Source organism: Megascapheus bottae, chromosome 4 (genome assembly GCF_031878675.1).
Source record: "Megascapheus bottae isolate mThoBot1 chromosome 4, mThoBot2.hap1, whole genome shotgun sequence".
NCBI classification, from domain to species: domain Eukaryota; kingdom Metazoa; phylum Chordata; class Mammalia; order Rodentia; family Geomyidae; genus Megascapheus; species Megascapheus bottae.
Window position 1 is genome coordinate 44,054,908 of NC_143512.1, and position 17,352 is coordinate 44,072,259.

The window sequence follows — 17,352 nt, forward strand, 5'->3', positions numbered from 1 at the left end:
GGAAGGGTAATGGGAAATAAATCAAAACCACAGTGAGATATCATCTCACTCCATCCAGTAAGAATTATTACCATTAAAAAGACAAAAAATAAAAATGGTGGTGAGGATGTGGAAAAAGGGCAGCCATTATGTAATGGTGGTAGAAAAGTAAACTTGTCCTGGCTACTATGCAAAACAATATAGAGGTTCCTCAAAAAAGATCTAGAACTACCAACAAGGCCTCTACTGAGTATTATCAATAGGAAATGAAATCAATATATTGAAGAGATATCTTCACTAATGTGAATAGTGCTGTAATCAATGTAAGTGAAGCTAAGGAATCAGACAAGGTTTCACTGACCTTGGTTGAGAGGATAAAGAATGTATATGTGCAATGGAAAATCATTCAGTCCTAAAAATGAGTAAGATGCTGTCACATGCAATAATAAGGATAGAATTGAATGATATTATAAAGAAAACAAGAGAAGCACAGAAAGATAAATATTACAATGTATGAAGCTAAATGGTCAATACAATATATTTATCATTATTTATTTATATTATATATAAATATGTATTACAGTTATTATTGTTGTAAATATATTATATTGTTTTGTTTTGTTTTTGCCAGTCACAGGGCTTGAATTCAGGGCCTGAGCACTGTCCTTGGGCTTTCTCAGGGCTAGCACTCTACCACTTAAGCCACAGCAACATGTCCAGCTTTTTCTATGTATGTAGTACTGAGGAACCAAACCCTGTTCTTTGTGCATGCTAGGCAAGCATTCTATCACTAGGCCAAATTCCTGGCCCTATTACCATATATTTAAACTAAATGGTTGACCTCAAGAAGCACAGTTACTAAGTGCCAATTTTGAAAAATTGAAGACAAAATATTGAATTTTACATTAAAAAATCAGATTAAGATGAGCAAGAAAAACATGAAAATCATTTATAAACTCCTCATGTAGAAATAACCTTTGTCCATATTTTGGAATATGTATTTTAAAACCCCTTCTTATATATAAATATGTACTTTTGCATATAAACACACTTGGCAAAAAATAGAATCATCATATGCATACTGTTTTAAAAACTGCAGTGAGGCAGGTGAGAATGGTAATAATATGACAGAAATTATCAAGATCCAGAGGGTCATGAGGGAATACTTTTCAAACCTTTATGCCTACAAATTAGAGAATCTAGAAGAAATGGATGAATTTCTAGCCAATATTAACATACCCACACTGAACCAAGAAGACCTAATCCAATTAAACAGACCTATTTCAAGCCCTGAAATAGAAATGGCAATAAGAGACCTTCCATCCAAGAAAAGCCCAGGGCCAGATGGATTCATGGCTGAATTCTATAAGGTCTTCAAAGCAGAGCGCACACCAATACTCCTCAAGCTCTTCAACAAAATTGAAAATGAAGGCGCTTTGCCAAACTCATTCTATGAAGCCACTATAACTCTCATCCCAAAACCAGAGATTCATCAAAGAAAGAGAACTATAGACCCATTTATTTGATGAATATTGATACAAAACTTCTCAACAAAATACTGGCCAAGCGTCTTCAGCAAATCATCAAGAATATTATACACTATGATCAAACAGGATTCATCCCAGGGATGCAAAGCTGGTTCAACATATGCAAATTATATTACTAATTCAACACATCAACAGGAACAAGGAAAATAATCATATGATTATCTCAATAGATGCAGAAAAGGCATTTGACAAGATCCAACACCCCTTTATGCTAAAAGCTCTGGAAAAACTAGGAATCCATGGAACATTCCTCAGTATAATAAAGGCTGTGTATGACAAACCCACAGCTAGCATTATACTTAAAGGTAAAAAGCTAAAGCCATTTCCTCTAAATTAAAGGTGAAAAGCTAAAGCCATTTCCTCTAAAATCAGGAATAAGACAAGGATGCCCACTCTCTCCACTCCTCTTTAACATAGTATTAGAATTCCTAGCCAGAACAATAAAGCAAGAAGCAAGCACAAAGGGGATCCAAATAAGGAAAGAGGAAGTGAAACTTTCCCTCTGTGCAGATGATATGATTCTGTATTTAAAGAACCCTATAGACTCCACTCCCAAGCTGCTTAAGCTGATTCAAAACTTTGGCAAGGTAGCAGCGTATAAAATTAACCCTCAAAAATGAACCACCTTCCTATATGCCAACAATGAGAGGAATGAGGCAACAATCAGGAAAGCAACTCCTTTTGCAATAGCTTCAAAGAAAATAAATAGGAATTAACTAACAATGTAAAAGACCTTTTTGATGAAAACTTTAAAACCCTGAAAAAGGATATTAAAGCAGAACTGAGGAAATGGAAAAACCTCCCTGGATTGGAAGAATCAACATTGTGAAAATGACAATCTTGCCAAGGGCTATCTACAAATTCAACGCAATACCCATCAATATCCCAATGTTGCTCTTTAAAGAAATAGAAGAGGCAACCCAAAATTTCATATGTAATAATAAAAGACCATGAATAGCAAAAACAATTCTTAGCAGAAAGAACAGTGCAGGAGGAATTTCAAAACCAAACTTTAGACTCTATTACAGAGCTATAGTGACCAAATCAGCTTGGTACTGGCACAAGAATAGGCCTGAAGACCAATGGAATAGAACTGAGGACCCAGATATTAAACCACAGACCTATGGCCACCTAATCTTTGACAAGGGAGCCAAAAAAATCGAATGGAAGAAAGACTCTTCAACAAGTGGTGCTGGCAGGACTGGTTAAGCACCTGCAGAAAACAAATTGGATCCTTCTTTGTCACCCTGTACTAGAATTAAGTCCAAATGGATCAAAGACCTTGAGGTAAAAGCCGACACACTGAAAACTTTACAAGAAGGAATTGGAGATACACTAGGCCTCCTTGGCACAGGTCAAACTTTCTTAATATGGACCAAGAAACACAACAAATCAGAGAAAGGCTGTAAAAGTAAGACTACATTAAACTTCAGAGCTTCTATATGGCAAAGGACATAGCTAGCAACTTAACCAGAAAGCCTACAGAGTAGGAGAAGATCTTCACTAACCATACAACAAAGGCCTCATATCTAAAATATATCAACAGCTCAAAAAATTGAATCACCCCAAAACTAATCTCCAAAGGAACAACCATCCCATTAAAAGATGGGCCAAAGACTTAAAGAGAGTCTTCTCTGAAGAAGAAATAAAAATGGCCTATAGAGGGCTGGGAGTTTGGCCTAGTGGTAGAGTGCTTGCCTAGCATGCACAAAGATCAGAGTTCAATTCCTCGGTACCACATACATAGAAAAAAGCCGGAAGTGGTGCTGAGGCTCAAGTGGTAGAGCTCTAGCCTTGAGAAAGTCCAAGGACAGTGCTCAGGCCCTGAGCTCAAGCCAATGACTGGCAAAAAAAAAATGGCCTATAGACACATGAAGAAATGCTTGACATCTCTGGCCATAAAAGAAATGCAAATCAAACCAACTGTAAGATTCCGCCTCACTTCAATTAAAATGGCCATGATCAAGAAATCTAATAACAACAGATGCTGGAGGGGATGTGGACAGCAGGGATCACTACTACACTCTTGGTGAAAGTGAAAACTCATTCAACCACTATGAAAAGCAGTATGGCAGTTCCACAAAAGACTAAACATAGAGTTCCCCTCTGACCCAGCAATTCCACTACTTGGCATTTACCCAATCGTCCTGAAACAAGGACAGACTAAATCCACTAGCACAATGATGTTCATTGCAGCACTATTCACCATAGCAAAGATATGGAACCAACCCAGATACCCCTCAGTGGATGAGTGGATCAACAAGATGTGGTATTTATACACAATGGAATTCTATGCTGCTGTCAGAAAGAACGACATCGCCTCATTTGTAAGGAAATGGAAAGTCTTAGAAAAAAATCATATTAAGTGAAGTAAGCCAGACTCAAAGGAACATAGGCTCAATGGTTTCCCTCATTTGTCATAATCAGTAGAAACCTTGGGCTCTACTAGCAGAGATTTACAATGGAACAAAACCTAGATACATAAAGCCATATAATATGATGCTAAATGAAAGGACCTCCAGGATATAGAAACAAAAGCCATAAAATGTGTGATTGCTGTTCTTAATGTACTATGTTATTTCTCATCTCTTTTGCTGTCCCTTGGTTATCCCATATTGTTACAGTATTTCACCTTGTTATCTGATATATATTTTTGGCTATTTGAAGTCAGATAGGGAAAAGGGGAAAACAAGATGTGGGGGTAGAGGTGGGGGAAGGTAAATGGGGACCAAGACATGAGAAAGTGTATCAATGCTTGTGAAGTAATGCACCCTCTATCAGGTGAATATAATGTAACCCTTCTATTAACTACAAAAAAAATATAGAAAAAATTGCAGTGAGGGTCCAGGCCTAGCTCAGTGGTAAAGCACTTGCCTACCAAATGAGGTAAGGCCCTGGGTTCGATCCTGAGCACTGTTAAAAAAAAAACTTTGTGGATCATTACAGAGACATTTTTATTGACATATATTTCAAATATCATCTCTTAAAACAAGGATCCAGGATTGCACAATTGAATATCATAGATGATGAGATGAATGTACTATCTATAAACAATGCCTACTTGATGGATATATTGCTTTAATGTAAATAATATTGTAATAAATATCATCTTAAAAGTTTTTTGAAAAAAAATTAAAGAAGGAAAGAGAAGAAGAGGGAGGGACAGACGGAGAGAGGGAAGGAGGAAGGCAAGGAGGGAGGGAGGGAGGGAGGGAGGGAGGGAGGGAGGGAGGGAGGGAGGGAGGGAGGGAGGGAGGGAAAGAGCCATCCTCAGGAAAAGCATAGCTACCACCCAGAAGATTCTTTAATGTCCCATCATGCTGATGGCCCCCTTTCCGAAGGCCAGACCTCTAAATCTTTTATGAATGTTGTCTAGGAGTTAAGTTAAAGCAAAGCCACTGTAAAAGAACACAGCGTACACCCATCTAAACCACGGGTCCTTGCCCGGGACCCATCATGAGGACCCACGTAAGGACATAAATAATTTCAAGGCCTCACGCTAAATTCCACCCCATTGAAATATATTTAAAAAGTGCACATACTTTTATAAAGATGGTCCAATTTTTAAAATGAACACACAAAAGAAAATGAAAATGATGCTACATTAAAAAGATCTTGGAATGCCTCCTCTAGGTGCTCAGAGCAGCTATCAAGACTGTCTGTATCCTGGAAACTCCTGGGACCAAATAATAGAAAGTTCTACTCCGTTTTGATACCTGATACCCAGAGATCAGTAGGCTGGGAAACTCTAGTGACTTTTAAGAACAAATATATTCCTGCCTGTACATTTGTTGTAATGGGCCAGGAACTGGCCCGTGCTCCTTTCATTCTCCACTTCTTACCTAAGGTTTCTGTAGCCTCCAGTGAGCCATATGAAAACCTGAGAAGGGGACTGATTACCCCAAGCTAGTGAAAAGGTGACTTGGAAAACAGAAAATGAGATGCATGATTTATCCTTCGTCTTCCACATCCCTACTCACACCTGTCCATAGTCTCAGCCAAAGAGAAGTGATGACCGGGGTCCTCTGTCCAGCCTCATTATTCCTGCACTCTCATTGGCTTAAATGCCATTTCTTTAATCTCCTCTGCCTAAAGAGACATGAAGGCAAGAGGAGATAAAAGGCTAACGAAGTACTCCAATAGCATCACAGAAACAGGGACTGTCTTAATACCCTCATGGTGGTGATGTGTTATAAAATGCAAATTGCAGAAAGGGGACAGTAATTTTTTAATAAATATGTTAATTAGGCAGAGTAAATGCCATACTGCATGAAGTGGGGGAAGAGATCACAGATTGTAAACTCCAGGCACAGCAAATTTCAGAGGGTAAGATGCAGTTAATAAAACTACCTTTATGTTTTAGATTGCTGCTCTTTAGCATAAATACCTAATAACCAATTTACATTAATGTGGTGGGCACAAGTGTAAATTAGCTCCTTTTTGGTTTATATTACAGCAACGCCATCCTAATGCTAAAGTGTTGCACTTGGCAATTTCATTAAGGGAAAGATCTGAGAAGCCGATACAGATGTAGGGCCTGCTTCAAGGGATTTTAATATGGAACCAAAATTACACTGCACATCCTGTTCACCATGTGGGAATTTCCAAAGAGTCCTGCTATCAAAGGCTTTTTCCTATCCATGGCTGTGTCCACAACCAACCCTGAGCTCCTGTGGGTGTTCAAAATGTCCTGTTCGCCAAAAATGCCTCACAACCCTGGGATTGCAACAATATGATCTTGTACACCCATCAGGTGGACTTCTGGTCAACTCTCTTTGCTTGTGCACCATTAGCAGCCCTGATTTAACAGCGAACAAAGAGAGCCTTGTGTCAGGTGGGCTTTCATGGGTCCAGGTGTCTGGAGGACAGAACAGAGAAGGACCTGCAAGGCCTTCTGAGCCTACATTCCCACTAGCCACAAAGATGGAAGGCGAAGCCAACAAATCCTAACAACACACATTTGTGCTGCTTGAAACCAGTGGTAGTTTTCCATTTCTGGCCTCATTCATCTTCGACCTCTCCTGCTCACAGGCTCTTTCTTCTTGGTTTTTTGTTGTTGTTGATTTTTTTGTGTGTTTTGTCAGTCCTGGGATGTGAACTCAGGGCTTGAGCACTGTCCTTGGGCTTTCTCAAAGCTAGAGCTCTACCACCTGAGTCACAGCACCACTTCCAGCTTCTTCTATGTATGTGGTACCAAGGAATCAAACCTTGGTCTTTGTGCATGGTAGGCAAGCACTCTACCCCTAGGCCATGCTCTCAGCCTCACAGGCTCTTTTTTAGTCATGCTGTGCAGGCAACTACAGAATATACCAAAAGTTAATTTTCCTACACTCTTTACTGTGTTACCAGAGGTGCAATACATCATGAAGCAATTTCCAATTATGCCCCCACTTGATCAGGACATGGAGCATTCTTCCCCTTCATGTACATGATTTTAAACATCAAGATTAGAAGCAGGAACACATTGCCAGGTGTAAGACAAGGTCCTGTTACAAAGAACATCAACTGGTCCTTCCTTCAGTTAGATTCTTTAGTGCAGAAGCTGCCCTCAAGCCTTCAACCTGTGGAATACCTCTTAAAAGAGGCTCTGCAGCTTCAGTAAATACAGTACAAGTTGTCAGGAAAGTTTTACTCTGCATTGAGCTTCTTTTTTTAAGTGCAGAATAACTGCACTTAATAACGGCACTAGTGGCTGGCATCTGTAATCCTAGCTATTCAGGAGACTGAAATCTGAAGAAGGAGGTTCGAAGTCAATCCAGGCAGGAAAGCCCAAAACAACTTTATCTCCAATTAAACACCACCGCCACCAACAACAAAAAAAAAGAAGAAAGAAAAGAAAAAGAAGAAGCTGAAAGTGGAGCTGTGGTTCAAGTGGTAGAGTGTTAGCCTAGAGAGAGAGAAAAAAAAACCTGAGGGACAATGCCAAGGCCCTGAGCACCCATCCCAGGACTGGCACCAGTAAATGAATTAATTAATTAATTGTACAGTCTAAGGTTTATATGTATTTTCAAAATTCATAGGATCATCTGCTTAGAGATGAATAAAACTTCAGTGTTTCTTCCTTTACTGGTTTTTCAATTGACAACTAAAAATTTATATATCTTTCTGGTATAAATCATGATGTTTTGATATATGCATATTTTGTGAAAAAGCTAACTCAAGTTAATTAATACATATTTTTGTCTCACATACTTATTTTTTGTGACAAGAATATTGACAATCTCCTCTAAGCAATTTTCAAATATACAATACTTGTTGCTAATTATAGTCAAAACCATGTACAATGGATCTAACTTCTGGTAGACCTCCTGAGACTTTGTGTCTTGGACCAATTTTTCCCCTGTCCTCCCAACCCCTCCCTTTTGGAACTACAATTTACTTTGAGTCTGATTTTTTTAAGTGAAATCACATAATATCTATCTTTCTCTGCCTGATTTGTTTTGCTTAGTACAGCAATACAAGTTTCACTGTGTGTGTGTATGTGTGTGTGTGTGTGTGTGTGTGTGTGTAATAAATGTTCTTTATCCATCCATTCTTGATGGATTCTTATGTTAATACCATGCACTGGCACTATTTTTCCTCAGGTAAATATGTCAGTGGGCATAGACATACTGATTTCACATCCCTGAACAGAGAGTCAGGAATGGGATTGCTGGATCATAGAACAGTTCTTTTGATTTTTTGAGAAGTCTCCCACTGTATTTGTCTACATTCCTACTTATGTTGTTCAAGGATTCTCTTTCCTCCACATACTAGCTAACACATGTTATTTGTCATCTTTTTTATAATAGCCATTCTAGTCTCACATAATAATCATCTCACATTCTAATAGGTATTTTTAATGCTGAGCATTTTTTAATCTACCTGGTAGCAATTGGTATATCTTATTTTGAGAACAACTTTTATTCTTGGATGCTTAGCCCATTACAGTTGTGGATTTGCCTCATTTTAGTGAGCTTGGTGGGTCTTTTGTTCAACTTTTGGTTGTTTGTGTTTGTTTATTTTAATAAACTGAGTTTGAATTTGGAGGCTGATAACAAACAGCCCTTCATATCTATTAATTTTCTTGCTACATGTCTATACACATAATCATAATAATAACAATAACAAATATATTTGTGGGGGTTATTTTGAAGTTAAATAGATGATGCATTTCTAATTAACAACCACAATAACAACTATTTTAGGCAGTAATCATCAATGATGCTAAACTTAGTATGTTAAAGTTGGATGTGAAATAAGATATAATAGTCTCAAAAAAAATGTCCCCACAAAAAACTGGAAGGCTACCCACCAAGGAAATGGTGGGTGGTTCATCCGGTGAGCAAACAAGTCTAGAGGGAAGGTTAGATGAGGTCTCAAAAAATAGAGTTAAAGTTTAGAAGGCAGAGAAGGAAAAGGGAAGGGAATGAATGTGCCATTACAATGTGGAAAGAAAGAAACCTACTCTAGTTTCATAGATGAGGCTCTTGTAACATGAACAGATTAATAATAAAAGAACATATGGACAGGCACTGGTAGATTGTGCCTATAATCCTAGCTACTTGGGAGGCTGAGATCTGAGAACTGCAGTTCAAACCCAGCTCAAACAGGAAAGTCCATAACTTTTACTTCCAATTAACCACTCAAAGAGGAAAAAGAAGCCAGAGATGGTGCAGTGGTAGAGTACTAGCCTTGAGTAAAAAAGTTCAGGGACAGCACTCAGATACACTTAGTCCATGACTGTCTAGTATAAGTTTTTCTATGAATGGAATCCTTCATAAGGAAATGAAAACCTGAAGAAATGGTAAACCTGTCTATATTTCTGTCCTGGGATTTATGAAGAAATGGCTAGCTTTAGAAAAAAATAATTTGACAAAGGGACAGATATGATCTGATGGCAATGAACTAAAGGAGGACATAGAAGACAAGTGGCGTCCCTGTGTTTGGTAATAACGTTGCTTTCTCGAGATAGACGCAAGGCCCTCCTCATGGAAGAGTCTTCTTCACCAAGAAGTCCTGCTTCAAGGAAGGCCCAAGAACTCTTCCTAGTTATTAAGTGTAGCTTCAGAGGAAGCTCAGAGGAATGTGAGCTGGGTCGTCCTACTTCTGCTAGTCCCTCAAACGCCAATAAGCCTCTTTGAGGCATTCCATTACCAGGGAAGAAAGGATGCATAAAAATCATTTTTATAATCACATGTAATATGACTCAAGCTACAGGTGGAGGCACATTTTGGTTTATCCTCAGATTTCATATACAAGGAGACAAGATGCCTTAAAGTAAAAAAAAAAAAAAAGAGACAGAATATGAAGCAAGAGTAAGTTCACAGAGCTTGAAGTAGAGGTCCTGAGTTCAAACTCTACATCCATTTCTTTACAGAATCACACCTTCTAAAAGAAATCAATATTGATGTCTAAATCAATACAACTCCTAAACTTATCCCTCTCATGTGTGTGCATAATAAAATCACTCTAAAATAAATCCTTTTCATTGTTTAAAAAATAAATTTTAAGGGAAGAGGTATTACCTTGAAATCTCATAATCCTAAACTCAAATCCTAATACATCAATAAATAAATCTTAAACAGATAGCAGTCACATACCAGTGGTTCATAGCTAGAATTCTAGATGCTCAGGAGACTAAGACCAGAGGCCCTCAGCTGGAGTCTCGGGGACTTTTCTTCCTGGGCTGATTTCCATCTCCAAAATAACCAGAAGCATGGTTCAAGAGACCAGCAAGTATGTGGCCCTGAGTTCAAGCCCTCGTACCAGAAAAAAAAGGGAATATCAATACTCGTGTTGGGGAACAATTTAGCAATATCTAGGAATATCATATAACTGAGCAATTTAATTCATTCCTGGAAATATACCCTAGAGAAACACACACACACTTACATCAGGAGATGTGCTAATACCACAGTACAAAAATTAAAGACAGCTGGAGCGGTGGCTCACACTTGTAATCCTAGCTACTCAGGAGGCTCAGACCTGAGGATCAAGGTTCAAAGCCAGCCAGGCACAAAAGGACCTGAGACGCTTCTTTTTTTCATTTTTTACATTATATTCACCGATAAAAGGTGCATAACATCACAAACATTGATACCCTTTCACACGACATGGTCCCTATTTCCCTCCCACCCTCTCCCCACTCATCTTTTTTTTTAAACTTCTTTATTTATTTTTTATAATTTTTATTGTGATTAATAGAAGGGTTACATTATATTCACCAGATAGAAGTTGCATAACTTCACAAATATTGATACCCTTTCTCGTGACATGGTCCCCATTTCCCTCCCACCCTCTCCCCGCTTATCTTGATTTCCCCCCTTCCCTATTAATTTCAAATAACAAATTAAGCACATATAAAATATATCAGATAACAAGGTGAAATATTGTAACAATATGAAATAGCCAAGGGACAGTAAAAGAGATGAGAGATAAGATAGTACATTAAGGACAACAGTCACTCATTATATGGCTTTTGTTTCCTTATCCTGGAGGTCCTTACATTTAGTGTCATACTATTTGGCCTAATGTCTCTAGATTTTGTTCTGTTGTGACTCTCTGCTAGGAGAGCCCAAGGTTTCTACTGATTATGACAAATGAGGGAAACCATTGAGCCTATGTTCCTTTGAGTCTGCCTTACTTCACTTAATATGATTTTTTCTAAGTCTTTCCATTTGCTTACAAATGGGGTGATGTCATTCTTTCTGACAGCAGCATAGAATTCCATTGTGTACAAATACCACAACTTGTTGATCCACTCATCAACTGAGGGGTATCTGGGTTGGTTCCATATCTTTGCTATGGTGAATAGTGCTGCAATGAACATTGTTGTGGTGGTGGATTTAGTATGCCCTTGTTTCTGGATGATTGGGTAAATGCCAAGTAGTGGAATTGCTGGGTCAGAGGGGAGCTCTATGTTTAGCCTTTTGAGGAACTGCCATCCTGCTTTCCATAGTGGTTGAACGAGTTTGCACTTTCACCAACAGTGTAGTAGGGATCCCTGCTGTTCACATCCTCTCCAGCATCTGTTATTATTCGTTTTCCTGATCCTGGCCATTCTAACTGGAGTGAGGTAGAATCTTAGAGTTGTTCTGATTTGCACTTCTTTTATGACCAGAGATGTCGAGCATTTATTCATGTGTCTATAGGCCATTTTTATTTCTTCTTCAGAGAAGACACTCTTTAAGTCTTTGGCCCATCTTTTAATGGGATGGTTTCCTAGCTTGCCTAGCATGCACGAAAACCTGTGTTCGATTCCTCGGCACCATATACATAGAAAAAAGCTGGAAGTGGTGCTGAGGCTCAAGTGGTAGAGTGCTAAGCATTGAGAAAGTCCAAGGCCAGTGCTCAGGCCCTGAGCCCAAGCCCAGGACTGGCCAAAAAAAAAAACAAATTAAAGAACTATAATATATAAGTTGTGATATATTGATTCATATTAAGAAGACCATGTAACTGTGAAAATTAATAAGGTCTATTATAAATATTTACATGCTGAATCTTATAGCACTGAGTGGACAGTCACATGGCTAAAATATATGGACAATAAGATTCCTTAAATACACTGTTAAAAAGCATTACCATATGTTGCATAAAGTAAAAGACTGAGTATAAGAATCAGCCTCAGAAGCCCAGTTGCCTTTCAGGGAGAAATGAGAATGAAGCTTCAACTCTACTGGCTTTGTTCATGGAACGAGAGCATAGAATGTATATGCTTAACATTCCCATCATACGTTATTTTTTGTCACTACTTGGGTTTAAACTCAGAACTTTTGCTTACTCCTCATTGCAACTCTACCACTTGAGCCAGGCCTCTAGCTCATCTTTGTGCTGATTATTTTGGCTGTAGAGCCTCACAACTTTTCTGCCCAGGCTGGTTTTGAACTATGATTCTCCTATCTCACCCTCCTGAGTTGCTAGTATTACAAATGTGAGCTATCAGTGAACAGTTTCATTATACTTTTTTTTTTTGCCAGTCCTGGGCTCAGGGCCTGAGCACTGTGTTTGGACTTTCTCAAAACTAGAACTCCACCAGTTGAGCCTCAGCACCACTTCCAGCTTTTTTTTCTATGTATGTGGTACCGAGGAATCGAACCTGGGTCTTTGTGCATGCCAGACAAGCACTTTACCACTAGACCAAACCCCTGGCCTCATTATATTTTTTGTATTTCTTCATTACCTAATTACCTAATCTTCACACAAAGCTACATATATTCAAATATATGCATAGATGCTTTCTAAAAGGAATCAAAATCCAACTATTGAAAATACTTACCCTTGGAAAATGCCCAGGGATGTGGTATGAAAAGAAGATTCGACCCTCACTATATGAAGATCTGAATTGTATTTGTGAGTTATACCATGGGGGAAAATGCTATTTTGGGAAGAATAACAATTTCACTAACAATGTAGCAAGCAAGCATTGCTTAATGTTGCCAACTTATAGCTTTCACATTAATGATAGTCTAGCACATTGCTGTGTGTATTTAAGCAATTAATGAGCTCAACTCCCTTTCTGAGGAAATGAGATGTTAATTCTGCACAGTGATATGGGTCACAGATGTCATAAACTCAAAGCATGTGCTTTCACTCTGCGTGTAATATTTTTGCTCGTGTTTCATGTATAATGTCCAGTGTTAATATGTAATAAAGTCCCATGGACGTGATCTTATAAGCTTTCTCAGTAATGGAAGAAACTGTCTCAGCATATTATTTTATGATACTCAGTAATAATATTTCTAGCTGAAAAGGAATCCTATTATTATTTCAACTTCAGTTCAAGTCAACAAGTATTGAAGCTAAAATAGAAATGTGTTGGAAGCTAAAGTAAAAAGGTGAATGCAACTCAAGTCCCTGACCTCAAGGGCAGAAGCTTACAGTCTAATCAAGTCCAGTTGGTCTCACTTAATCTTCAAAACTAATCATCAAGATTTATGGGGCTGGCAGCAGATACAAATCTTACCATTATTTACCTTTCTCTCTTCTTTCAACCCATCGGTGAATAGCAAATGCCTTCTTCCCTTAGCACCATTGTTTTCAAGGTGTGAGAAAATATCCATAGCGTGTGAGCAACTCACAAAGAAGATTAAGCAGATGTGCGTGATGATTAGCATTGCAATCAAATAAATCTTACAACCAAGTTGATCTGGCACACATTTGATGATATGCATAATCATTATCGTGCAGCCTGGTAATTAAGGATAATTGGTAAATAATTCATGTAAATTACTGTAATTGATACAGCCCTGCAGTTAAGCCAAGCATTTCTAGGGTCAGCTGAGTGTAGTAAGAAGAAGTTAGTTGGCCAAACTGAAAATCCCCCAGATCTGCTAACACAGAGCAACTTCAGTCTTTTCTTGCTCACTGCCTTGTCTTCCAAGAGGCTCAAGCCGACAGCTATGTGCACTCCAAGGATTCCCAACTCTCTGCTCCCTAGATTTACAGGTGTGTTTGTTCTCTTGGGGTTGCAGTTTTCTCTCACTTATCAAGGATGGAAGAGTCCACAAAGCCAGCTCTGAATCAGGCTTTGGACTAGACGCTTAAAAAATGATAAAGGAAGAGGTCCCCTTTCAAGCAGTGTGCCAAAAGATTTTTTTTTGCCAGTTCTGGGCTTGCACTCAGGGCCTGAGCAATGTCCGTGGACTTTCTCAAGGCTAGAGCTCTACCATTTGAGCCTCAACACCACTTCTGGCTTTTTTTTTCTATGTATGTGGTACCAAGGAATCAAATCTGGGTCTTTAGGCATGCTAGGCAAGCACTCTACCACTAGGCCAAACTCCCAGCCCCCAAAAAATGTTTTTGTTTTTTTTTTTTAAAGCCTGTGGCTTCCTTTCACTACTCCCTTCCCAAAGCCAGACCGATGGGGCTGGGGTCCAGAGACCTCATCAGCACCTGGAAGTACCCCAGAGGCACTCAGGCATTCACCCACCAGATAGTTCTGTGTACTCAGCTCGGTTCCCTGTTGACAAAAAGTTGGAGAACAGTAAGGGCTCCGTGGAGTTCTCACTTATCACTGACAAGCAGCAGAGAACAGGACCCAGGACAGGACAGACAGTCAAAGAGCCCAAATGATGGAGAAGGAACTGAACACACAAGCCCCTTAAAAAGACTCATGGGAGTCACCAAAGGTGATTTCTACCTTCATCTTGCAGCTCAAGGGCCACTTCCTCCCTCAGCGCACTGTACAACAGATATCTTGCTATTATAGTGTTAGCTGACCTGAGGAAGGAACTCAGAAGGCTAGGGTGGACTCAGGGCTTTGGGGACTATCCTGGCACTCAGTTGCTGGTGTGTGTGAGTATCACAGGCTCTGTAAACCTATCTGTATGGGTAAAGCATCTGTGACTCGGGACTGGGTTTAGTGATATACCTGGGAGAGTGCTATGGCTCAGCTCATGGGATTGCTAATGTCAAGGAATGTCTCAGAGCTCTGGAAAAGCAAGAGGGACTTGGGGCAGAGGAAAGTTCCAATAAATTGAGCTTTACAGGACAGAAACAAGTATTAGCCCTGTAGAGAAGACACTGGAACTTGTTCCTCCCAGACTCAGACAGGAAGTTTACATGGAGCTGCTACAGATTTCCTAAAGAGATCTCTCTATACAACTCTTCTGGGCCCTGGGATACATACTTGCTACATGTATTTGCCTGTGGAATCTCTTTATTGTTGATAACTTACTAGCTATTCAAGAAGCTGAGGGTCAAGGTTCAAAACCAGCCCAGGCAGACAAATCTGAGAGATCTTGTTACCTCCAATTAACTAACCAAAAAAAAGTGGTGCTGTGGATCAAATGATAGAGCACCAATCTCAAACAGAAAAATTAAGCAAGAGGGCCGGGAGTTTGGCCTAGTGGTAGAGTGCTTACCTAGCATGCATGGAGACTGGGTTTGAGTTCTCAGTACCACATCCATAGAAAAAAGCTGGAAGTGGTGTTGTAGCTCAAGTGGTAGAGCTCTAATCTTGAGAAAGCCCAAGGACAGTGCTCAGACCCCTGAGCACTTGCAAAAAAAAAAAAAAATTAAGCAAGAGCACAAAGCCGTAAGAATAAGCCTCACTATCAGTACAAAACAAAATAAAACAAAAATGTTCTCACCAACGATAAGTATGGAAAGTAATAAATATGCTAATTAGCTCAATTTAGTCATTCTATATTGTTATATATATCACAAGTGTTATATACCCCATATATATACATATGTATGTATATAATAGGAATATATCAAAATTAAAAATACTTTTTATGATGATACTCAAAGATCTATGGAAGTGAGGGGGTAGCAATAACAAAAACACCTCTAACAAAAAGATGGATTTTCCCTGAGGGGAGCCAGTTACCATTTAGAGGTACTATGTAGTGTGAGTGTTGTTACGGAAAGCCAGACAAGGGATTTGGGGTAGCAAATTCCAGCCCTAACTACAGAAGGAAGAATATCTAATTAAATTTCTGTTTTCCAAGAAGCATTGCAGGGTGTTAGACTATCATTACTAATGACTTCAGATATTATCACTCATTTGTCAGAAATAAATCTTCCTCTGGGCATATAGAAATTGCAAATGGAAAAGAAATTCTAACAGGATGAAGCCTTACTTTATTTTTGTTCAAATGACATCTCAAGCCTGCCTAACATGAGACAGAATAAACATTTCTGACCTAAGAGCTCTAGAGCTTATACTTTTGAAAATTAATTTCTGGCTTCTTGGAATGGCTCATAAGTACAGCAATCTCTTGCCCTTTTCCAGACTCAAATGAAAATAACCCTTCTGTGACTATAGAAGCCCTAATATTATTTTTAATGGGCATGCTCCTCCATTTTTCAGCTTCACTTAACTGCCAGCAGCCTTTCTTCCCCTAACAAGCCACCATTACTCCTCGTTTCCATGTCGGCAGCCATCTGGAATTGAGTGAGTGAGGCAGGCAGATATTGCTCCCGCCCACGGGAGGTTTGTGAAAGGCACAATTGGTATTTTTAGCTTTTAAATCTCTTTATCAGGAGTCTCTCATTATCTAAGTCATCTGTTCGGAAAAAAAAATGTGTAACCACATCAATAATTCTACTGCTTCCCTTGGAACTCAAAATAAGTTGCAAACCCATACATTTTCTTTGGCAGTTGCCACTCCTCAAAGTAGAGAGTCTGAGAAATATCCTCCAGGATTGTCTAGAATGCAATTCAAGTAGTCATTTATTTTCTTTGCACAGAATTTTAGCTGTGATAGGAGGTTTGATTTAATCATGCCTATTGTTTGTTCGTTGAACGATGGCTAGTTTGTTAAGAACCAATCATGTGAGAAGGCATGAGACGGCCATTTAGCAAAGGGGTGTAGAACACTGTGGTCGAGAGTCAAACCAGGTCTGGTGCTATGCAGTCTCCAGTCTAGTAACTGTAGAAGCTAGACAAGTTCCTGAACCTCCCCATATTTTCCTCATCTGTAAAACAGGATGGAAAAGGACCACAGCATTTCACCAAGAAGAAGCAGCCTTTGAGATGATGTATGTTCACTCCATCACATAGAAGCCATACAAACTTATGCCAGGTGCTAGTGACTCCAGTCTGTAATCCTAGCTACTCAGGAGGCTGAGATCTGAGGATCGCAGTTCAAAATCAGCCAAGTCTGTCAGACTCTTTTGTCCAATTAAGCACCAAAAAAGCCAGACTTGTGGATACAGTTCAAGTGGTAAAGTGTTAGCCTTGAACACAAAAGCTCAGGGACAGCACTCAGACCCTGAGTTCAAGCCCTGAGACAAGATCCAAAAAAAATAATATATATATATATATATATACTTACATATCACTTTCATTTCTTTAAAAAAAATCCCACCTCAAGGTTATGGTAGGGACTAAACATAT

The 17,352-nt window shown here is 39.1% G+C and overlaps 1 long non-coding RNA gene across 1 annotated transcript in view; it reads right to left on the reverse strand.

Moving 5' to 3' along the window:
• Positions 1-17,352, reverse strand: part of LOC150064351 (uncharacterized) — an 89,684-nt gene that overhangs the window by 18,145 nt on the left and 54,187 nt on the right. The window lies entirely within an intron of this gene.